The sequence below is a fragment of the Uloborus diversus genome, chromosome 2, assembly GCF_026930045.1.
Source record: "Uloborus diversus isolate 005 chromosome 2, Udiv.v.3.1, whole genome shotgun sequence".
NCBI lineage: Eukaryota > Metazoa > Arthropoda > Arachnida > Araneae > Uloboridae > Uloborus > Uloborus diversus.
The window spans coordinates 136,848,459-136,874,141 of record NC_072732.1 but is presented as its reverse complement, the minus strand read 5'-3'; the positions used below and the strand labels follow the sequence as shown (position 1 = coordinate 136,874,141).

Below are 25,683 nucleotides of genomic sequence, written 5' to 3'. Positions count from 1 at the left end.
AGTACAAATTCAGAATGAAAAAAAGTTAAAAAACCAGCAAACAGCCTTTTCGGCACTCTAAAATACAAGTGCCATCATCAGTGCAATTAAAAACGAAGACAGGTTCAACCCGACTAAAACACAGTCAAGGCAAACAATGGAATGAGAGACGACTTGTAAAAGATATGAGAGCAGTACCGGAAACGATGACGTCAAGGTTACGTCAGAACTACAGAGGACAGTTGCACTCAGGAGAAAACATCATGGACAAAAAATAAATCAAATAACAGACTTCCAAACATTAGGAAAAGGGGGAGTGCTAGACAAATCATTGACGATTAAATTAGCAGTTTTCCATATGTAATATGACTCCCAAAAATCTAAATCAAGAATGGACGAACACTCGTGAATAACTTTGGCGGAAGAAAAAATAAAATTATGACCGCAAGACCAACAATGTTGAGCAATAGAGGAGCGTTTGAGATCCTGTTTTTTGACGTAATTTTCGTGTTCTTTTATCCGGAATTTGAGGGATCGTGGAGTCTGCCCAATGTAGGCCAATTTGCACTGGCAGGAAACACTATAAATGCCCCATTTGTCAAGGTTCTGAACAGGGTGTTTAAGCTGTGAAAATTTTAATTTATTAACAGGAGAAAAAGTGACGGAAAAATGAAACTTTAAGATTTTGGCAATTTGTAGACTGATTTTAGGAAAAAAGGGTAAGACAACGGAACTCGAATAGTTTACAGGAGCAAGTGTTTGATTTTTGTTAGTTGAGCTACATAGCTTCTTATAAATGGTATCAATAATATCTGATGTGAATCCTCGATCAACCGCAATACCTCGTAGGTAATTCAGTTCTGATGAAAGTAAATTGGAATTTGAACAAATGGCTAAAGCACGGTAAATAAAAGATCTAAAAGCAGCCAATTTTTGTTTAGGAGGGTGAACTTGTGGGGGGGGGGGGAGAGAAACAGCAAAGGGTTTACGGAAAACAGTAGTTGTAAACATATTGTTATGACGAGTGATGGACACATCAAGAAAAGAAAGATGATTACCAGATTCCAATTCAACAGCAAATTGAATATGTGGGTCAATAGTGTTTAGGATGGATAAAAGGTTATCAAGGTCACTGACAGACGAGTCCAAAAGCACAAAAACCTCTGTTTCCTCTCACAAAACCTTGTTTTTTCACCTCTTCTTTCCAGCAACTGTTTTACTGTTCGGAACTCTCTTGACTTTGTTCGCAAACTTCGAATTTTTCAGCTAAATAACCATAGAATGGCCTCTTTTGATGTGAAATCACTCTTCACTAACGTGCCTGTTGAAGGTGCGTTAGACTGCCTTAAAATGAGATTAACTGAATATCACTTTTCCTACTTTGAGATCAATGAATTGTGCAATTTAACACGTTCTTGCTTAAAACTAAACACGTTTGTTTTCGACGGTAATTTTTTCTGGATGACTGAAGGTCTTGCTATGGGCAACCCTTTGAGTCCAATTCTAAGTGATTTGTACATGCACTATTTCAAACTTAAATTATTTAAAATTATACAATTTGATTTTTACGTCAGATACGTTGACGACATTTTTGTGCTTTTGGACTCGTCTGTCAGTGACCTTGATAACCTTTTATCCATCCTAAACACTATTGACCCACATATTCAATTTACTGTTGAATTGGAATCTGGTAATCATCTTTCTTTTCTTGATGTGTCCATCACTCGTCATAACAATATGTTTACAACTACTGTTTTCCGTAAACCCTTTGCTGTTTCTCTTCCCTCCCACAAGTTATCCGTTCACCCTCCTAAACAAAAATTGGCTGCTTTTAGATCTTTTATTTACCGTGCTTTAGCCATTTGTTCAAATTCCAATTTACTTTCATCAGAACTGAATTACCTACGAGGTATTGCGATTGATCGAGGATTCACATCAGATATTATTGATACCATTTATAAGAAGCTATGTAGCTCAACTAACAAAAATCAAACACTTGCTCCTGTAAACTATTCGAGTTCTGTTGTCTTACCCTTTTTTCCTAAAATCAATCTACAAATTGCCAAAATCTTTAAAAAGTTTCATTTTTCCGTCACTTTTTCTCCTGTTAATAAATTAAAATTTTCATAGCTTAAACACCCTGTTCAGAACCTTGACAAATGGGGCATTTATAGTGTTTCCTGCCAGTGCAAATTGGCCTACATTGGGTAGACTCCACGATCCCTCAAATTCCGGATAAAAGAACATGAAAATTACGTCAAAAAACAGGATCTCAAACGCTCCTCTATTGCTCAACATTGTTGGTCTTGCGGTCATAATTTTATTTTTTCTTCCGCCAAAGTTATTCACGAGTGTTCGTCCATTCTTGATTTAGATTTTTGGGAGTCATATTACATATGGAAAACTGCTAATTTAATCGTCAATGATTTGTCTAGCACTCCCCCTTTTCCTAATGTTTGGAAGTCTGTTATTTGATTTATTTTTTGTCCATGATGTTTTCTCCTGAGTGCAACTGTCCTCTGTAGTTCTGACGTAACCTTGACGTCATCGTTTCCGGTACTGCTCTCATATCTTTTACAACTCGTCTCTCATTCCATTGTTCGCCTCAACTGTGTTTTAGTTGGGTTGAACCTGTCTTCGTTTTTAATTGCACTGATGATGGCACTTGTATTTTAGAGTGCCGAAACAGCTGTTTGCTGGTCTTTTAACCTATTTTCATTCTGAATTTGTACTTTATATACGTTGTCATATTTTATTAACTAATTGTAATATTGGTGCTTTAATACTCATTGCAGATAAAACCCATTCTGAAGTGCTAATATATAGATATGTTCTGAATATTAGTTTCAAAATTTGTGAAATGATCTATATAACGCAAAAGCTCTGGTCCCAAGGTGTGCTTTATAACGGTCTTCTACTGTAATACCAGGAAGAATTTGCGACTACTACATAAAACTGTACTTTCTCCTTATAGGTTTGCTTGGCAACCCACCTTGGCAAAAATAGAAAAATATTTTTACTAACTTTCTTCTCATTTCACATTTTAATAGAATTTATAACATTTCAACAACTTGGTTATTTGTTTGATGATTATTTAACACTTTAATAGAACCTTTAATGTTGCTATTTAGTTGATGAATTATCTCAATCAAATTTTTCATGTTATTTTGCTGGCTTGTTTTCTAATTTAGAGAATTATTTTGCATTTTAATGGCTTAACTAGTTTTGCAATTATTTGATATTTTGCAGTAATTTTTAGCCGTGGAAAATGGTTTGTTTCGTTTGTTCATTAAAATGACAAAATAAAATGTGACATATCCATCAAGTAGCATTTTTGAAACAACAATGGAGGCTGGTTGGGGCTTTTTGTAAATTTATCGTCTGCTGTGCATTGAACTTAATTGGCTTTTTTATTATCGTCTGTAATGTATAAAATTCTTCTTAACATCTTTTTTTATTTCTCGTCACACTTTGTATTGTTTTTTGTAATGGCAACAGCTAAAGAAATGTTACAGAACAGTTTAGTCATTGTGATGGAATAGGGAAGTTGCAACTTATTAAATGTTCATATTTTGGCTATTGGATATTTGTTAATTGACCCTCAAAACTAAAAAATTCACCATCGCTGAATTTTAAAACACTGTGGTTGATTTTCAATGAGTTTTTAAAAATCCACGCGCAAAAGTGCGCTCTTCTGAAACGTCACGAGCCTACGTCAAAGGGCGCGAATGGGCAGCCTTCCGCAGAAGATCCCTTGTTTTCGTACGGACATTTTGAGCGCGCTGATATTTTTATTTTTTAGAAATTCAATAATCCTTTTGAACACACTATGGAGGCCGGATTCGTTAAAGCACAATCTAAATAATCTTCATCAAATAATATCAATGATGATATTCGAATATTTCCGAGAGGATGAGAGGTTTAATGTTCCAGAAACGCGAGGAGTTTAATGCGAGGAGATAAGCCTTTTACGTTTCGTCTTCGAAGTCGAATGCACGTTCTTCGGTTTCTCCCATGACATGGGAACCGGTTCGCTAGCGTTTTTCTCCTATCGGACGAGCGCACGACGTCACTTCCTATGCCATTTGACGTCACAAGGGCTTGAACTTTAAAAATTAATTAAAAAAAAAAATACTTATCACATAATAATGCAATTAAAGGTCTTCTTTTATGTATAAAAAAAGGCTGTTAAGAAAAACTTTATGCATTGCTGACAATAATAAAACAGCAAATTGAATTCAAAGCACAGCAGACGATAAATTAACAAAAAGCTGTAACCAGGGGCAATGAATAAAAAAAATATTTCTAGGATACGATCTATAACAGAAAAGTGTCCATAAAATTACTAAAATGACATACTGTTCTTTTGAAAGTCACAGCAAAAAGCTCTCCAACAACATGAAAAAACTAATACAAAATTGTCATCAGATTTCTGCATCATCAGTTATAATTTTACCCTAAACATTGTACAGAAAGAAGTAAACATGATTTCTATAGAAGTAAATAATTTTCCGCTAATTCAGTGCGTTAAATGGATGCATTCAACATATATACAAACTGACATCCAAGTACAAAAAAGCATCTCTCGCTGAAATGCAAAAAATAATGACTCTATTTTGGGATTAAACATTTAATAGGACCGAAAAAAAAAAAAAACATTTGTTCAGATTTCGTAACATTATACATTTAACATTTAGAGAATGTAAACAAAATTCACATGTAAAAGTAATCACTTGTTAAGGTTGAACTTTACACAGCATAAACATAAGAAAACAAAGAATTATTCAACATTCTAAACTGTTCAATAAATATTATGCAATTAAATCAGATAACAGAAAATTTGAAAATTTAAACTATAGACGAATGTTGCTGAAATAATGCTTAGTAGATAATCGTACCGTAGGCCTAATTTTTAGCTGGCGATCTGGGCTCTTCAAAATTGAAATAGAATACAATAAAACAAGTAACGTAACAGAATTATGATCAGATAACCAGTAAATTAAAGCCATATAAAAATTAAAGACCAAATTTGGCAAGACGGTTTAACGGAACATCAACATTTCGCGGCTGTCACCATGCCAACTCAATGATAATACACTGTCCTTGATTAGCTCCGCCTCTTTTATTATTCGTTTTGCCGGAAACATATGTGTTTGGAGTTTTGTTTTTTAAAATAGCACTTCAACACAAAACATAAATGTATTGAAAAGAAGGACATATTTTCATTGTTTGTATGCATGATTTGATTTGCATAGAAAACTTATGAGATACCATTGTGATTTTGTAAGTCAAAAAATTACAGAGGAAGAAGAAAATCACGAGAAAAAAGGAACGTTTCTAGAGAGGACAGCAGAAATTTTTGAAGCAAAAATAAAGTCAGTTTTTTTTCTTCTATATATCTCCTCGGTTCGTACTTTGATTTACGCAATCAAATTAAAAGATCCTAAGCTGATAAAACATTATTGCTTGCTCTGAAAAGTACTTTTGATTCGGCTCGCAAAATGTTGACAATCACGTCCATCACTTTTTTTTTTTTTTAAGGAGAAGTTCCCGCCAGTGATAGAAACAAAGGAGTTCAAAACACTTTTTCTCCCGCAATGAGTACCGAATGGGCGCCAAAAATGGGCTGCGTTCGAATAAGCCAACCGGCAACTGGTAATGCATGGCGATATCGACTTGGTAATATTCTGCCGTGAGCACGTAATCGGCAGTATATGCATAAATGAATTTTCGAGATATTTGAAAAAATGCATTTTGGGTTCAATACTAACAGGGAAATGTTGAATTAGAGGTTTTTTCGCGCCATTTTTTCAGCGGAGAACCAAGATCCGATTAATACAACTAGTTACAGTAATAAGGAAATATTTTCAAACTGAATGAAGCTAAAAGTAAATTTACATTAAAAAAGAATCTAAGAAAAATGTATCATAGCACTTACCGTCAGTTTAATGATGAGAAAAAGTTGTGCTAATTATTTTAAAAATACAAAATTAATTCTAACAATTATTTTTTTAAGAGCAAGAAATATGTGTTGTACACAAATTGTAAGTAATAGAGGGATGACTTGTTGGGAAAAGTCGATAAATAACCCCGAATATTGGTGTTGACAGTTTGGAGAAAAATAAAAGTTTATTTACTTTGTCCCCCAGAAGCGCATTTTTCTTTTCGCAGACTATCCCACCAGTCAGAGAAACATCTCTTTCCGATGGAACAGAAATTGCCATCACTATCAAATACTTTAAAGTAACTTTTACCAGCTTTCTCTTACCAGTTATAATTTTCGCCCTAGTAACGTATATAGGATATCCCTTTAGTTTAAGAACTGGGGCCTTGTATAGCTCCCAATAGCTCACTCTCTAGTTAATCTTTTACCATCTTGTAATGATCTTCCCAAAAATCATCCTCTACACAGAAAATTTGATCTTATAAAATGGTGCAAAAAATAATTTTTTTTCTGGCAACTTCATAAGTAAACTTAATTACCAAGCGAGAAAGTTGGAGCAAATTTTATGATAATTTTCAATTAAAATGCAAAACATCAACATCGAAAAAATATCGAAACCAAAACATCGATGGTCCAAAAACATCGAAAGAAAAACATCGATGTTTTAACAAAAACATGGATGTTTCCAAAACATCGACATCGATGTCGCACCCCTAGTTTGTAGCATAGGGATGTGCACCTCGAAGCAATTTTTCGAAAATTCGATGTGGTTCTTTTTCTATTCCAATTTTAAGAACAAAATTATCATGCGATGGACGAGTAAATTACGAAATTATCATAACGTGGAACCGTAACATGGGCACAAGCCAATTGGCGAGATACGAAATTAACATAACGTGGAACTGTAACATGGGTACAAGCCAATTGGCGAGAAAATTCACCATTCTTTATTTACGAAATTATCATAACGTGGAACCGTAACATGGGGACAAGCCAACTGGCGAGAAAATTCACCATACATTATTTGTAAATATACAGGCGAACCAAAAGATCTTTTACTTTTTCTATTACGGGCAAAGCCGTGCGGGTACCACTAGTGAACAGTAAAATTAAGAATACCTTAAGAGACGTAAATCGACGAAAATTGTTATGCTATGCGTACGTTAAGCAGCAAACACTCAGGAAAACAATGACAATGAAAGGATGAACGCAGTTCATTTAATGTACACCAAAGTGATGCTCGCACAAAACTTTTACTCAGCACATAAGGAGCCATTCATTAATTACGTAAGGATGATTTTGGCAATTTTTGACCCGTCTCCCTCCATGCAAGAGCACGAAAGATTTTTCAAACCCCTCTCCCTATTCTTACGTAAGATTCCATTTAGTTTTCCAAAATAATAAAAGAACGAATCTTACATCGCTGGAATCAACATTAAATTCACTATTATTAAATTGAACCTCTTTGTGTAAAGAAATATTAAATAAAAAGTTGAAATTCAGACTGAATGCTTTTCCGACATTTTTTTTTTTTTTTTTTTTTTTGTATATGATGCGATACTAATTAAAAATAAAACATGCCGTACATAGTGCGATTCCTTGATCATATTTCACACTATTCATTCTTTGTAAAACAAATAAAAAACAGCTTATCTTAACACGTTTTTTTGCTTCCTTTTACAAAAAAGGAAGTATTGTATTCGCGAAAAATATTTTCACTCAAAAATCGGCCTTAATTTCCATTTTGCTTACCCCCCAAATGAATGTTGAGTTTTTTTTTTCGACTCGACCACAAGAACATACATATGTACCTAAGAACGTATAGACACCTGAAATATCCATTTTGACGTTGCCCGAGTTAATTACAACGAGTTTTCTCGTGACGTCTGTATGTACATATGTATGTGCGTATGTGCATATGTACGTATGTATGTCGCGTCGCATAACTCAAGAACGGTATGTCCTAGAAAGTTGAAATTCGGTACGTAGACTCCTAGTGGGGCCTAGATGTACACCTTCTCTCTTGGTTGCATTCGGGTGTTTCTAAAGGGATCTTTTGCACCGTTTTGGGGGAAATCATTGTTAATCTCGATGCAAACTCAAGTGGTGTTATAAGTTGGCGGACACTTGGCAATATATCGCCAGTCTTTTGGTCGCCACGTTTTGTCACCAACTTGGCGACAAATTTGGCGGTTTTTTTTTGAGCAATCACGATTGCTTATTGCTTTTATTTGACCGTCTTTGGCGCTTGGTTCCTTTTTCAGCTTGGACCAGGGACACCAGCACCACCGCCCACCGGCCTCTGCAGGCGCGGCTCCGAACACTGCCTCCTGAATCCGTTTCTCCTGGTCGGGGGCGTCCATGTCCTACACACACGCGCTCTCATACACACACACACGCTCTTACACACAAGCCTTTACACATATACACACACGCCTAAGTGCATACACACAGGTCTGCGTACACACTCAAGCCTACACATACACACACGCCTGCACACACACACAACTATACACACGTAACCGTCCAGGAGGAGGAGTAGGCTTGGGGGGATAGGAGCCGTTTCTAGAAACAATAGCCCACAATGAGTAGGGCCCTGTCGCAACTCGTGATTGCGAAAAACATAACTTGAATTAAAAATTTCAGAATTCAAGTTAATTTTATTTTTGAATCTGGTTTCAGTTTGGCCATTGATGGTGATATTTAGAGAGTTTACTATTAAAGCACATTAAAATTGCAACAATGGGGAAATAACATTAAATTGGTGTAAAAGGAAGTCATGTGATGCACACATCAGCTCGTTTCCTTCTGGATGCAAGTGAAATAAAATCCCTGTCAAACCACTTGAGTGCGCGATTTCTAATATAAAATATCAACGTGGAAAATATTACGTAAGAATGGGTTTGACCTCCCCCCCTAAAGAAAGTGTATGTAGATATTTTCCCACCCCCCTCGGGATCCTTACGTTTTCATTAATGGCCCCTAAAATCTTTGATCTTAATGTTTCCACCAATGAACAAATGCTGTAGTAGCGTGAAATTTTGCACACAATATGATAGATTCTAAGCAAAGCTCCAGCAGTCTTAACTCTTTTTGCCAATGCCTAGTTTAAACGGTCTAAAATTACTCCTTCACGAAGGAATGCAAATTTAAAGTCATTTGAATTTTTCTTCCCAGTAATTAAGCTTTATCATCCTCCCAGATCACTTATCACTCCGTCTTCTCAGTAACAAATGATTCCTAATTGAAACTGCTGGTTTTTACCCCATTGCTCGTTTAAATTCCCCAGCTTTACTACAATCAAGTTGGGGAGAGTCATCTACCTAAATATCCCTTCCTATCATGACACGACCCCTAAAGTTACTAAAGTTCATTAATCTTCTTCTCCAAGAGCAATTGGTAATCTTCTTCGCTTGTGACATTATTTTTAACGGATCATCTCAGAACGATTAAATTAGGGTTTAAGGAATCCGAGTCGATGAAACAGCCATTTTATTTTGTAAAGAATAACACGTTACGTTTCAGCAAAAGTGCCACCTGGGGGGGGGGGGGGAGTCATGGCGCAGACTGCGCCATTGAAATTTTTTAGGTAGGTGGTGTTTTGAGGGGTATTTTTACTTGTTTGGGGGACTCTTGCTTTTTTGGGCGGGGTTGCGATATTTAGGGGGGGGGGGTGCGCTTTTGCTCTTAGGGGTTAAGAACCCTTGGTTTTAGATTATATAGAGCAGTGGTGACCAACCTTTTTCTTTACCCGCGGGCCACAACTCATATTAAGATGAATCTCACAGGCCAAAAGAAATATAAAATTTAATTATTTTATTCAAAATTTTTCGAGGTAGCATGAGAAAAACAAGGAAATAAAACACAATTACAAGCTAAAAATTGTCATCATTATTACTTGCTTATTTTATTGATAAGAGCTTTACATCTGTATTTTAGCAAACAATTTATGACTACTTGACTTCAAATTTTCAACAACCATTCAAAACATCGAATGAAGATTTATCAAGTTTTATGTTCCTTGGTACTTAATTATACTCCCTTTTCTGGCACCTTTCTCTCTAACAATCGTTTGACGCAGTATGGCCTACGAAAGCTCTTACGTCAAAAAAAAAAAAAAAAAAAAAAAAAAACCGCTTGTGTGTGTGTGTGTGTGTGTGTGAAGAGGATCAGCAGCTATGGAAGGTTTCAATTTCAGAACATAATTTTCGTTTCATCCCACTGAACACAAGAGTGGGCCACTTGGATCATATTTGCGGGACGTAAGTTGGGCACCACTGATGTAGAGTATTAATGAGTTATTTAAGAAAAGCTTTAAAAATCTAAATTCTTAATGTATCGTATGACTCAATCTTTTAAAAGTTATGATTTTGCAAATTTCATTGTATTGAAGGTGAAAGGATAAGTTCCTAAAGTTTTGTTCAGAATAGGATGATCATTAATTATATTTCGTATTTAAAAAAAAAAAAGCGCAATAGTTGGTTTTCAGTGGGCGGTTTATCAAGGTTTTACAGAGGGACAAATTCACAAGCTTACCGCTCCATATGAGAACGGTTGCGAACAAGGCCCGACTATAACTTTTGAAAACACTGGGCACGAACTTTACTTGCCCCCCCCCCCTGCCGCACGTATATTATATAATGTTGTTAAGTAAAGAAATATTTTAATACTTACGTATATTACTGCAACCAGGCCAAATGTGACGGTATCTTGTATTTGACGATATGTTGCAATATTTCGCTTGATTGCCATAAAGCGTCAATACTAAAGTCATCTATCATGTAACTTTTAACTGTAATAATACTGTAAGTTTAGAGTTAAGCTTGAGTGGCATTGAGATTTGCGAAGGAAGAATAAAAATTCGAGGAGAATTTCTTTTGCTCATTTTTTATATTTACAAATTTGATATAAAATTACTATAATTTTTAAAAACTTTAGTTACAGATTTAGTGCGCCCCAAATTTTGATGACTCAACATCATGAAAAACATCAACCTCGATCAAGTAAACTTAATAAGCAATTCATAATTGTAATTAAAAAAAAAAAAGAAAAAAAAAAACTTCGTTCTTTAAAAATGGATTTTGATTTCCGCAGAAATCGTTTTCCGTGCACATCGACATGTTTTATTTATTTACTCCTTTGAAATCCTCTTAATATAAATAATAGCCGGTGATCGAGTAATCCGCGAGATTCAACAATGAAACTCGCACCACGGCATGATAATTTGATCATATGTTTTGGTATTGTTTAAGATGCAGGGAAAGGCTTTATTGTAACAAGACTGAACTCGATAAGGTAACTTAAATGTTTTACTGGTAAGATGTCATTTCAGGGGAATGAAGAAACGAAAAAATGGTCAAAAATTTTCGTTACCTACTAGAGTTTAGGGTTGATCCACTGGAGTTAGGGTTACAATTTCAACTATCAAAATATCACCAAACAGGCAAATGCTTCATTCAAATGTAGAAGCAATTTTCACTCTTCATTCCTTGACGGGTGATTTTCTAGTATAATAATATTCCCAAAGAAATTCCGATGTGGTATAGGATGTGTGTGAAAAGATACTTTCTTTTACTATGTTCATTCACTTTTGGGACCCAAAATGGCTGTAATAAGTTATCCATCAGCTCTGCTGCTTAGCAAAGGAGCAAAGAAAGAAGTTCTTCCTCAATTAAAACTTTAAATTCAGTTACGACTGCTTTCTTATGCAAATGAAAATTCCAAAATGAACTTTTGTTGGCTCAGATGGAAGAAAAGGGTAAATCTTTCAAAATTTGAGAGCATTACGAAAATAAGGATTGTTTATGACTTCAATGAAGTTAATTTTTAATTAAATAAAGCCTTTTAAGTTTTACGGTTTTAGCTACCCGATAAAATGAGTTTGAAAATTAATAAATCTTTCCGACAAGAACCGCTTCTATTTTGTAATGAACTGACAGAGATGAAAGCAGAGCTAAATATCTGAAAGCATCAATCATTTCTCTTTTCTGAAATAATGACGTAACTCCAAGTTAGAATAATAAACTTATTACACTCCTGTTTGTGCAACACCATGAAGGAAGCATTATAGTTGAATGAAATTTAATACACAGTTGAGTGGTAATGGTACAAATGAATGATTACATTTTCAAACCAAGCAAACAATAAAAAGAGATAGAAATTGGCATTTTGTGTGGCCACCACGCACCGCAATAAGAGCTGCTATACACGACTCGGCATGGAGTGACACGAAGTTTGAATATCTGCCTGCGGAAGAGTATTATTCCATATTGTTTGTATGCGATACCGAAGTTCGTCTGTCGAAGCAACATAACGAGGACTTTACATCTATTGCAATTTTCAGCTCACACGCGTTAGTCCTTCGTGGTGTTGCAATTTTCACAAACAGGAGTGTAGTTAACTGTTGAATAGGGCAGGGGCTTAAGTAATTTACATTGCTCACGCAATCAACTCAAAACTAGTGCGTTTTGGAACATTCTGTCATCATTGTCATCGTAGCAGGAGATAACTGATACTGATTCAGCCATCTGTTCTTATTTTAGGTTCATTTAAAAAAAAATGTGAAATAGGGAACTTTGTTTTCATAGTATATTAAAAAAACAAAGCACGCTCACAAATCATGTGTTCAAAATTGTTGGTGGCGTGATGGTCAGAAATCACTAAAAATCGATTCAGACCACACGCAAAATAAATAAGTAAATGAATAACTAAACAACAAATAAATAGATAATAAAAATATATATAAAATAAAAAAATATATCATAAAAAAACTAAAATAGGTAAAAGTAAATTTAAAAAAAGTAATAAAATAGAAAAAAAGTAGTCCACCGTACGAGCAGTCGATTGATTGTAATCTATACGTATTTCAAATAGTTAACTTTTTTTTTCAAATGTTTAGTAATTTCGTGAATTCGTTACACGGGTAAATTTTTCTTGGATGCAAGATACCTCCAACGATTTAAATGTTAAAGTAAAGGTAATGATCTATATTATGCTTACTTTTCTTGGGGAGGGGGGGGGGGGGGGGACAAAACAACCATGTGAGAAGAAACGCCACAAGTTTTTGAAGAAATTTGTTTCAGGATTTCTCATTTTAAACTTTAGGTGGACAAACCACATCGTCTACAGACCAATATAACTTGTATATCTTGACTCGTCACATATCTATGTGGTGTTTGTTTTTGCACTGAGAACCGCCCTCGCTTTTATGTTTCACAAATAGTCCTGGTCCTACAATATAGTGCCTTAAAAATTTTTAGGTCCAGAGAATTTCTCTTTAGAATCTTGATCTGTAGGTGTTCTAATGTGAGAACATCTTGGGTAGACATGTTGAATCCTATGCGAAATAATTTCACAGGCCATCAAATAAAGCGGCAGTTTTGGTTCACTTGCTCATCACGTTTTTCGCAACGGTCGTACCTACAAATTTACTTTTAGTTTTGAACTGCAGTTTTTGGAGTTTAGGAAGTGAATATTAATTATGTCACAAAAGCTGCTCTTTCTGTTTCTAAAATCTCACCCTTTGAGCCAAGAGTGTGCTGAACCATCTTTACTCACATCGCAGAACCTCTCTTATAGTCTAAAATCAACATCTTATAACAGTTTTCTCAAGATGCATCCTGCAGTCTTCACAGATTCTTGTGAGCCAATAGCAGCAGCAAGTACTTTTGGAGATAAATGACTAGAAAAAACCAACAGAGGTTCATTCTTTCTTTTGGAAGCACAGAAAAGTATCCTTTCATTATACGTTGTTACGAGAAATAGTTTTATTTCATTAATAAAAACCAATGCATTTTCATCTACATTGAGCATCAATTCTTTCTTTTCTGAAAGAATAAATCAATGCTCAGCATTTAAAAGAGGCTTTAATATTTCATTTGCCTATTGTTAAACCGTTCAAATTTTGAAGATAGATGTTGCGCAGATTGTGCATTGGTTTCTCGCTCATTCTTTCGAATATAAGAAATTATACAGTTTAGATGTGTATATAAATTCGCAGCAGAAACACTCATACCGCTGTTAAGATCTGCTACTCTGTCGAAAACTTCGTCTTCATTTGGACCTCCTTCGGTACTTTCTAATTTTTCTAAAACTTTGTTTTCACTTTAAAAAAAACTTGTCGGTGCATTCTTTCTTACCAATTTTTTAGCGCTTTTTTCTCGTATATTTCCTGTGGCACTGGTTGCTGCAATGCACACTATATTTTCTTGCATCGTTTTTCAATATTGCGTCTTTGCGTATTTCAGCAGCTTCACGAACTCATTTTTGTCCAAAGAGCATAATTTTTCTCTTGATTCCTCTTGACATATGGTACATTTTCGTTTGTCAAAACTGTCTTCAGATGTCTTCAACTGCGCACTAAATTTTTCTGAACTCACTCTAGAAATATCAGACATTGCTTAAATAGTTATTTTCACAGAAAAACAATAAGCAAAATTTTTTTGTAACTGTGTATTTTTTACTTGAAAACATTACTTTGATAGCAGACGTTATACAAACAGTGGTGCAGCAAAGGAAGTCACTGATTTTAGCATGAATGCGAATTCTAATACCTTAGCTTATGCATATGAAAGGGCTGTTTTGATCAAAAAACCCCTTCATAAAGTATTTTTGATCAAAAAATCCCCTTCAGAAGGTATTTTTGACCAAAAAAACCCCTTTTAGAAGGTATTTTTGATCAAAAAATCCCTTTTAGAAGGTATTTTTGATCAAAAAATCCCTCGAGAAGTTATTTTTGATCGAAAAAACCCCCTCCGGAAGGTATTGCTGGCTGCGCTAGTGACCTTGAAAAATATTGATGTACCCAAAAGATTTAACTCTTTAAAATCGTTTGATTTCATTAAGAGTTATTAATTTTTGTACACATTTTAGTAACCAGAATGTTAAACAAAAAACGTCAGAGATATCTAATTTAAAAATAGGGGAAATAGCCAGAGCGGCTGTTATGACGTAACTATTACATTCACTGATTTTCTAGGCCCCAAAACTCTCTCAGTTCAAAACTAAAATTAAATTTATAGGTACGCACGTTGCGAAAAACGTAATGAGCAAGTGAACCAAAATGGCCGCTAACTTTGATGGCCTATAAAATTATTTTGCGCAGGATTCAACATGTCTACCCAAGATATTCTCACATTAAAACACGTACAGATCAAGATTCTAAAGAGAAAATCTCTGGACCTAAAAATTTTTACGGGCATACATTATGGGGCCTGGAATAAATGGGTTTAGGATCTTGACACTCAAAGTGGAATTGCAATTTTTTAAAAAATATGAAGCTAAAATGCATTTTAGTTTACATAGAATATTAAAAACTTTTTTTTTTGAGCTTGTAGGAAGACGGGGGGGGGGGGGGGGGGGGGGTGACACCCATTAGTAATTGTACGTTGTCTTTGATGAGAAAGGGATAACTTCGGGGACTCTCATTCCGCCCCCCTCCCGCACGTCTTAATTAATCTTAAAAACTAAATTTTTGGCAATCTCTACTATAACGATGCTTGGGTACGGTGGGAGTCAGAAGAGCTCATCTGGAAATGTTTCTAAAAATTGAGGTCCTAAAGCAGAACTTTTAACAATCTTTTTTTTTTTTTTTTTAATGCCAGGAAAATTGGTGACTCTAGCGAGGAAACTTTTCAAAATTGAAGATCAAAAAATTGTAGGACATCTTTTAAGACGTACGGGAAATGAATGGGGTCTAGCCGTGCTTCCCCAGAAAAGTTTTAAAACTGAAGACTTAAATGCACAATTGGAAACCATCTCTGATGATATTACGAGAAGGGATAAGGTTCGGTTAAGGCCCCTATAGTGCGGGTTCTAGGTTCCGTAATTCTCTTCCGTAGGTGTTTCGAAATTGCAGTCGTAAAAATAAAACTTTTGACGATTTTAATAGTGTTGAAGAGGGGATGAAGTCAGAAAAAAACTCAAAATTGAGTCCTTAAAAACGAAATTTTAGACGATTTTCTATTATGATGTGAAGGTAGGACCTGAAAAATAAACGAAATGCATCTGAAAGTGTTGGGTGACGGGATGGAATTTGAGGACTCTCTCCCGGAATTGTTTTGAAAATTTAAACCATCTTCAAAATCTAAGGAAGAAGCGAGGACGCTCCTGCAAAAATGTTTAAAAGTTCAGGTCCTATATACGACATTTTTTGCTATCTTCGATGATGCTTGGGAGAGAAATGGTGTTTGGGACTTACCTCAGAAATTTTTCGATACTTAAGTCGTAAATGCGCAATTGAAAATAATCTATGATGACGTTGTGGGAAGGGATATGGTTCTTTAAGTCTCATTCGGAAACGTTTTGAAATTGATGTTATATAAAAAACAAGTTTAGATAATCTTTGAAGAGAATAGTGGCAGCGGGTCTTTGGAATCTCCTCTGAAGTTCTTCTAAAATTAAAGTTATAAAAGCGCAATTATAGGCCACCTTTGGTGATGTAAAAAGATGGAGTTAGTCCGTTAACGCCTCCCTCCCCCTATTTTGTTTTGTCCATAATCTTTTTTTTTTATTTAAAAAATATTTTGTAAAACACCGTGCCCATTTTTTCTTTTCTTAAAACATTCAACTGTTTATTTTCCAAAAACATTTTTGTAAGGATGTCTATTTTCTCTTTTTATTGATGTTGGCTCGTGTGTATGCTCATATTTTTTCATTCGGTAAGATTTGAAATTTCATTCGGTAAATTGATAATTTCCCCATCTCAAAAATTTTAAAACTATGCGTCCTTGATGATTGGTAGTCATAAATAAATATGAATTAATAAATTATTAATTGCAAAACACATACTTACTAACGTATTTGATGACATCAAGTGCAAAATAGTATCAGTAATGAGAACAAGTTATATAACTGAACATTTTCTAGATCATGTATTTTATTAATTTTCCTGCGTGTGATGTACCTCTAATAAGTTCTTTACTTTGGCAAAACCAGGGGTAGCTCATCGGCCCACGGGCTAGTGCGTCCTCGAACCTGTGCGTCTTCCGTTTTTTTTTTCGCCCTCGAACCCGTGTGACTTCGAGTTTCCCCTCCCCTTTCGTTTTTTTTTTCTTTTTTTTCCGCTTATGAATTTGTGCGCCCTCGGGAGTCAAGGTTGGCATCCTCTCGGAGGACCCAGTCCGCCCATGGACAAAGCTATAACTTAAAGAAATTATAGTTCAAATCAAAGATATTGAAAATCATCTGCTTTGACCGGAAAAGGACCTCGACTCAAGCATTACGCCCCCTCCCCTCAACTTCAATTGTATTTTTTCTACCTAACAGACTGGTTGCAACCTATTCTAATTGAGTTTTTCTTATCGACATACTAGGGTGTCACTATTTTTTTCAAGAAGTTGCTTATTATTTTTTTTTCTCCGTGACGTGCGCCCTTTTCGGCTTGCATCCCTAGACCAGGGCCTAGGTTGGCTTATTGGGTAATCCGGGCTTGTTCAGAAGTTCAGCATGTGTCATAGGGGTGAAGAATTTCAGGTCTGAAATGAAAAACAATTTTTAGCCCCCCCCCCCCCTCCTGGAATATTCATACTTTCTGAAAATATTGCAATTGTTTTTATGTTATAAACTAAGAGTATTACTAATGAATTAATAATAGCTCAGATGTACCCATAACGAACTTACTTTGAAAACTAACTCAATGGTGTCAACTATCTCGTACACTGTGCCAGACACCTACATAGGTGTCAGGCAAATTTACTGTTAAAACCAATCATTCATTAGCAAATTTTTATTTCCTCAGAAATTATAAAAATTGCATGCATAAATAAAAAAGTTAATATTGATTATAAAAATAGATTTTAAAGTTAATAATAAGTACTTACAAGTGTTGAAATATCTAGTAAAAGCGGTACTTGGCGACACTTTAACGTAAGGGTGGAACACTTCGGCAGGACACTCGACGAGCAGGACTGTGATACTCAAACCTTACAGTTTTAGTAGTGGGCGGAAATAATTTCAGCTATTTGGGAGCCCATAAAGAGCGTGGGCCCGATGCCATGCCCAGTTGGCGTATTCAGTAATCAGGCCCTGCGCCTTTGACACCTGAAAAATATGAGTTTTCAAGCTTGCTTGCATGCTCCCGACAAAGCTATAACTGAGGCAGTGAGAAATAAAGGGATGTAAAGGGCTGTCCATAAATGATGTCCCGCTTTGAGGGGGGTGGAGTTTCGTGAAATTGTGACAATTCGTGACAAGTGGGCGGGAGAAGGGAAAAAGAAATATGACATCATGCATTTGTTTTTATAAGAATAGGTTAATAAAAAATAGCGTGACACGTGACAAAGGGGGTATGGTGTAGAGCCGCTATATATAGTGGCTTTAGTATGGCGAAGTGTGACACTCTGTGACATACAGGGGAGGGGTACGGTCAAAAAAGTTGGAAAATGCGTGGCATCATTTATGGACAGCCTCGAAGTGATTTTTTTTTTGAAGTTTGTAGAAAAATGCAAGCTTAGTTCAAAACGTAGGTAAACTTTCATTTAAAAGTTTTTCCCAAATCATGCTGTATATCAGCACCTACACGGGCTACTCTGCTAGTACCAACTCTGCTCCAAAACAGATGATACTTTCTTTTACTATTTGTAATAGCTTTCGTCAAATTTTTAATTTTGATACTTATAACCCTTTACTTCAAGGTGCTTCAATTGTCATCCAGAAATGTCGCCGAAATCACATGCATGGATGACAAATTTACTTCTTAAAAAACTTTTCTCATCCATTTTTCCCATTTTATATGCTTTAAAAGGAGTAAATAAAAAAAATTAAAGAAAAAATATTTTGATGTTTAAAAAAAGTGAAGGGAAAAAATTCTTACAGAAATTAAAAACCATTTCTTTTTCTACAAGCCTCTAATTTCAATTTTCGTTGATGTGGCGATAAGCAATGTTGATACTGTTTGACCATCGATTACGTGGAAAGGCTAATATCCAGTTTATAGGTGGAAATGGACGTATCTATTAGTTTATAGGGGTGTTAGTTGATTTGCTACAGATGTGCACTTTTTCCTCTCTATTATTTAGCTTTAGTTTTGTAAAAATGAAAATTTGCTCACAGCAATATTTTTTAAATCTAAAGTATATTCGATCTATATTCTCACGGCAAAAATTAATTGATTTATTTATTCACAACAAAGTTTTGAGCTTAACATTTTGCTTTTACGTTTCTGAACGAAATGAAAATGTTTCCTTTTTCTTTTTGTTGTTTCCATGGTAACTATTTTTGTTTCCCCTAATTTTATTTTAGAGAATGCAATAAATGAATAAGGCACTAGTGACATTATAAAAGCGTGCATCAAAATTCCATCGCTATTTTCCCTTCTCCCCTGCTAGATTAATTCAGATGGAATAATCTTTACTTGGCAAATTGCCAAATTACATACAATCCGCGGTCAAACAGTACTGTGACTCACATTAGATTGCTTCATCCGAATTCGTGCGGAGGAATCTGACTTTCTGTTCTTCCCTTTCAAAAAGCTGCTCTTAAGAAAGGAAACAGCACACCCTGATGGGAAGTTAATAAATTCTGTAAACTTGTTGAAAACCAGTCTTCGATAATTTATTTCCAAGACAGCATTAGAATAATTATTAGGATTAAACCTATGCAAAAACAACACGTTCCGATATACAACTTCATTTCACAATTCTATCTTTGGATAGAGCCCCAGGACTTCCTTGTTTTACAGATTTCACTTCAGATATCTGTTAGCAGAGATGTAGGTAGGTTTCTTTTTCAACGCCGTGGCTTAGCGGAATGAAATTCATTTTGAAGCAGTGAAATACATGAAAACAGTAAAGACCACACTAGTGACCAGTTCCGTTAAATTAAATAATAATAATAATAATAGAATTTAAAAAAAAATTAAAAAAAGGAAAAACGCCTTCTAAAAAAATTTAAAAAAGGAAAAACGCCTTCTAAGGAGGAAATGGAAGATAGCAGGGAAAGAAGAAATTATTTAGAGTTATTATTTTGTTTTTTAATGTTTCGAATGCTCAACATTAAGGGGGAAAAAAAGCAGACGTAATATGAAAAAAATTCTAATTCCTTTCTTCCTCTGTTTCCCATGATGCAAAACTTTTATTTAAAATACAAAGTGAGCGTCAAAATACGCTTGAATAAGTTCCTGAGGCGCATTTCCGACATTCAATGAGTGAAATATTGCTTGTAGAGGCATATAAAATATCTCTGTCTGTAGCTTTCAATGGCACTTTTTGAGGTCGTGAACAGCTATGAGTGAAATAAATTTGGTACATATATATAGTAACGTCTCGGATATTAGAGAGATGTTTAGAAAAGGTTAACCGCCAAGCCATGACAGTTCTACATGCAACGAAGCTGGTAGTGTTTTGCAACAAAATATCAGAAAAAATAAATGAAAAATTAACTTTTATTCAAAACGAATAAATTAGAAATTGGTTTTGAAAACTACAGTATAAGAACAAAGAACAAAGTATTTCAATTTAAAGTATGCCTTGAAATTATTTTTCATTTTTGTTGGTATATTTGTAATCACACAAAGTGAAAAATTAACATTTTTCTAATGAAACCCGATGTATTTGATTATTAAAAATAATTCGGCCAATTATGGACTGGATGAATAAATGAATAAAGAAAAGCAAAATAAACGAATACGTAAATAAATAAATTAATTAGTATAAGTTAATCACACAAAGTGAAAAATTAACATTTTTCTAATGAAACCCGATGTATTTGATTATTAAAAATAATTCAGTCAACTATGGACTGAATGAATAAATGAATAAAGAAAATCAAAATAAACGAATACGTAAATAAATAAATTAATTAGTATAAGAGGAAAATAAAATGAGTGAATAAAATAGTGAATGAATAAGAATATAAGTGAATGAATCAATAAATAAGTGAATTAATAAACAAAGGAATGTATCTGGATTAATTAATAATGCATACGTAAGTGATTTGATATATGAATGAAATTGAACATTTAAAAGCTAAATCTGCATAATATTAATTAAATACGTGAGATCGGTGGATTGCAATTAATTCTAAAATATTTATTACAAAACTTTATAATTGTATCATAACAAAAATTATTCCTGATAAACCACGAAAAATTACAGTAAAATTTTGAAACTGACTTGTATTTGTTCCCTTGATCTTTATAGAGCTATTAATTTTTTTTCTGGAATCAACTAAATGTTCAAGAGCATAGCTAAAATATTGCTTGACAGGTGGCTTTGAAAACTGAAAATATCTTACTATTTCCCATTGTCCTTTTGCCCATAATATTCTCATATCATACTTAAAGTGAGGTCTTGTGATTGTTTAAGAAAATTTTTCCTCGTAACTTGCTGTCCTGTTGCTAGTTGATGCTTATTTTTACCACATCGAATAACACCAGCAGTAATTCTGTGCGAAAGTATATTTTCTGAACTAAACAGCAGATTTTCTGAAAGGATATACGTGAGACTTATAAGAATAAAAAAAGAGCTAAGCATAAATGGCACGGAATACATTATAAGGTAAGTGAGCCAAAGGTGGCTATAGTTAAGCTTTGATGACTTTTCATTATTTTTTGGTTAGGTGTACTCAACTGAATTTTTTATGTTGGTTTTTATTCATCTGCGACACATATAAAGTACATTTTTATTTTGAAAAATAAAATTTAACTAATTTTATAATACACTTTTAAAATTGCAGCTTGTGGGACAGTGTTCCATGGGTGGCCTCATTTCCTGAAGTATCAAAATATGTGTATCAGTATCTTATACACATATCGACATATAAAGTTGAAAAAATATCTTTGTGCTTGAAAAGAAAAATAAGAAAAAACACGTATAAAGCATAAGAGAAACGTTGTTTTTTCTTATTTTACATGATAACATATATTGTAATTATAAAATATCGTCAAACTTGACTCTTTTGAAGTAGCAAGTAAGTTTTCAAATATTTATTACTTCACTTAAAAGACGCGAGGGGGAGGAGCAATAGATAAAGTTCGACCCCAGTGTCTTCAGAAGTCGCATTCAGGTCTGTAATATAGATTTGAACTGATACCTTAAGTGAATTTTACGATTTATAGCTCTTAATATTTAAAGGCTGCACGGGCCGAATTTCCCTCACATATTCTCTGGAGCCAACGTGTTCCATGAACCCGAACTCGCTCCCCATTCAGCTCTGTCAATAGTTCGGAAAGGACGTGAAAGGTTCTCTCGGGCGTGAAGCACACGTTGCTGAACACCCTGCAGGATCCCTCTCTCCACGATCACTATCTCGCCCGGGATAATTAGGTCGTGAGACTTCCAAAATGGAAGCCTCTCAATGGTTTAAGTTATGCATGAATGCACATCGCCAAACGATTCTTCTATTAACACAATCTGCGAGGCTTCTCTAATCAGTGAATTCCATTTGGGGTGTTCGAAAATGCTTATGCATACCGAATGAATTCGTGTTAGTCAATAGGTGGTTTTGGGAAGTGAGGAGGATTGATGTCTTTCGGAAAAAGCGGGCACAATTGAACAAACTGGGCATAAAAATGTAGTCAGCAACGCTGAAAAAGAAGCATTAATTACAAAAAAAAAAAAAAAAATGCAGACACGTGTTTCAGGGTAGCGAGGAACCTCTTTTTCAATCCAAAAAAATAAGCGGGGTCATAGATGTTAAGATATCTGAGAAAAGATGTCCGATTCGGTATTATTTTCATTCTAGAAAGTCGCTCGTCATACCATGACGGGCGAAAATTGTTTCTACTCTTCTGCATTTTAACGAAGCAATTGCCTGTTTATTGATAGTTTGAATTTTAAACCTAACTCTGGTGGATTAACTCTAAACTCCAATAGATAGCGTTCATTGTTTATCACCTTTTCGTTTCTTCATTCGCTTAAAACGAGTCTTAGCAGTAAAACAGTCAAGTTACTAGATCCAGTTCAGCCTTGTCAAAATAAATAACTTCCTTGCATGTCAAACATTGCCAAAAAAGATTATCAAATTATCATGCCGTGGCATGAGTGTCAATGTTGATGACGACAGGAGCGTTACTCGATCATTCGCTATTGTATATGAGGATAGGCAGAAACGACCTTTCACTTACTTTTGGTTTCTTTTTTTTAAAGCAACTGGCATCTTCTGAAGCTGTGAAGGTAACTTGAATTAATCACTTGGTTATTGAATTTGTTACGCCACACCAACAGGGACCGATTAAGATATCGGGGAGCCTTAGGCCAAACACTTTTTCCAGGAGCTCCCTGTAGTGAGATCTCACAATTTTAGTCATTAATTAAAACAATTTCAGCCATGTAGGTGCCCATTGACCACGGCCTAGTTGGAGTACTCAGTAATCAGGCCCTGCACACCAAGGACGCAGAGAGGAGCGGGTGGTTTGCGAGTTAACCGTCGAGATAAATCTTGGTTATAATCCGTCTATAGCAGATCTTAGTATGTCAATATGTACACGGCCCGATCAAGTGCAGGCGATGTCTAGGCCTTGGTAAAACTTGGGGCCCCCGCACATGAAAATGCGCACATTTTCAAATTAATAGTCTCTGAAAAAGAGAAGAAAGAAAGAAATTTGCCCTATTTTTGTGCCCCTAAAGTTGTTTTGCCTAGGTTCACAGACCGTTTAGACCAAGCCCTGAATATTTATGAATGTAAGGACTGTTAGATCAAAAAATTACACTGGAGATATATATGGCTCGATAAGTCTACCTCCCCCACCCCAGTAGGACATCCTTGCTATGATCGTGCACCAAGCTGTTTAGATCTTAATTTGAAAGAGATCTTTATTAAAACTATGTTTATTCCACAATCAAATAATGTAATGTACATGAGTCAGTTCGAAAATTTGATGTTGAAAACTAGAGATGTACCAAATACCGAATATTCGGTTAAAATTCAAACCGAATATTTGGCCACGAATACCGAATATTTATTTAAAAAAATTTAATTTCAATAGTATTTGAATTTGAAACAGAAAATATTAATCTATTTTAGGAGATGTAAATGCTTTTCTATTTAACATTGTAAATTCGTATTCCTACATTAAGCATAATTATTAATTTAAAATAAATTATTACATAAGCAAAAGTAAATTAAGATAATAAACGGCTAAATTTGATTTATCTTTTCCTGTAATTCTGCATAAATGGATAATTAATTTCTTTCTTGATATATGATTTGATAACTGATAATTCTGCTAACATGTTATGTCATAAATAAGGAATCTTGCATTTACCTTATATACAAATACAAACCCAAGATGCATAAAATATCATTTTAAATTACTGTTTATTCAAGTAATTTTATGCTGTGTTGATCGTTTTGGTAACTGATAAATAATTATATCACTGTTAAAATTGAAGAATAAAATTCAAGCATTGCCAGATATTTTTATTTTTTCTCATTAAATGAAAAAGATTACTAAACTTTGATTACAATGATAAATTTTAATTAGGCTGTTTTTAAAGCAATATTTAATATTTCTTACGATGTAAAACTTTAGAAAATTAAGTACTGCAAATTTAATATACTAATTTTTAGCCTCCTTTTTTTAGCTGAGCATTTAATGCAACAAATTAGTAGTTAATGCTAAGAAGTGACACATAAATTGACTTTATACATTACTGCTTAACTTAATGAGTTTTTTTCTGGCAACTGTGTCATATTTAAATGTGTTTGTAATAGTAATTCTAATGTAATGTCTTATAAGATTTAAGGAAAACTGAAAAGTAACAAAATTCAAATTTAACATCTGAGTGTTTTTTCTCACATTAAAATAATGTAACAAAATTAATAAGAACCAATTTGAATTAATTTTGTACTGTGGCACTATATTATAACTTTCGTTCAATGTATTAAAAAAATTAAGTTTGTTTACCATTTAACAAACATTTAAATTTGTTTACTATTCGGTTGCCGAATATTCGCTTTGTCTGCCGAATATGCAGTATACCGAACACCAACCGAATATTCAGTGCATCTCCATCGAGAATTTTAAATGGAACATTTGTTATGTATAGACACAGAAATATTCAGAAAGAAGGAAATTTGATAGAAACCTTTTTGGGAAAATTTACTAGAGTCATTCGAGAGGAGTCAACCATGGATTGTGCAGAGAAATGTTATCAGTATTTTGTTGGGGTGACTTTTAGAATGAAATGAAAATATTGGCTTCAGTAACAATGAAGGTATATGAACGCATGTCCGAAAGAAGTTCAAAATATTTACTCATGTTTGCAAAATGTTTTCGTCTGATTTATTGTTTTAGTATTTTCAGCATCATTTCACTTCTTTAAAGCAATCAAAATAATTTATTTCCAACACCATCGATTGCTTTGCTATCCATATATGTAACTTGTGATGTAAATAAAATTTTGGAAGAAAAAACACTTCTTTTTAATTTTTACTCCTTTACTCCTTGAATTAAGTGAAGGAAATAATCGTGGCGACATCTACATTCACAAATCGGAACAAAACGCGGGTAACTTCACTTACTTCAGGTAAATTGTTGGTCTTTCATTAATTACTTAAGGATGATTTTGGCAATTTTTGACCCCCCCCCAATCTAAGGGTACGCAAGATTTTTCAAATCCCTCCGCTATTTCACTTTGCCGCACATTCCAGTGAAACGCAAAAATCTTGTAAACTTATTTTAAAAAATCAACCTGGACTGGTACTCCTACTTGTTTATTCAAAAAGAAAACTATCGAATTGCAGTTTTTCCAGTATTCCATGAGGTTTAGTGAAGCTATGAATGATAGACAATCAAATATTGTAACAAGATATATTCATAC

General features: G+C 34.4%; 1 protein-coding gene across 1 annotated transcript in view; it reads right to left on the bottom strand.

Annotated features, from left to right (window-relative positions):
* Positions 1-4,914, bottom strand: part of LOC129217357 (CAP-Gly domain-containing linker protein 4-like) — a 43,981-nt gene extending 39,067 nt beyond the window's left edge. The window contains exon 1 of the mRNA XM_054851641.1: positions 4,878-4,914. The gene's annotated coding sequence lies outside the window, so the exon portion shown is untranslated. The remainder of the gene's footprint in view (positions 1-4,877) is intronic.
* Between the last annotated feature and the right edge of the window lie 20,769 nt (positions 4,915-25,683).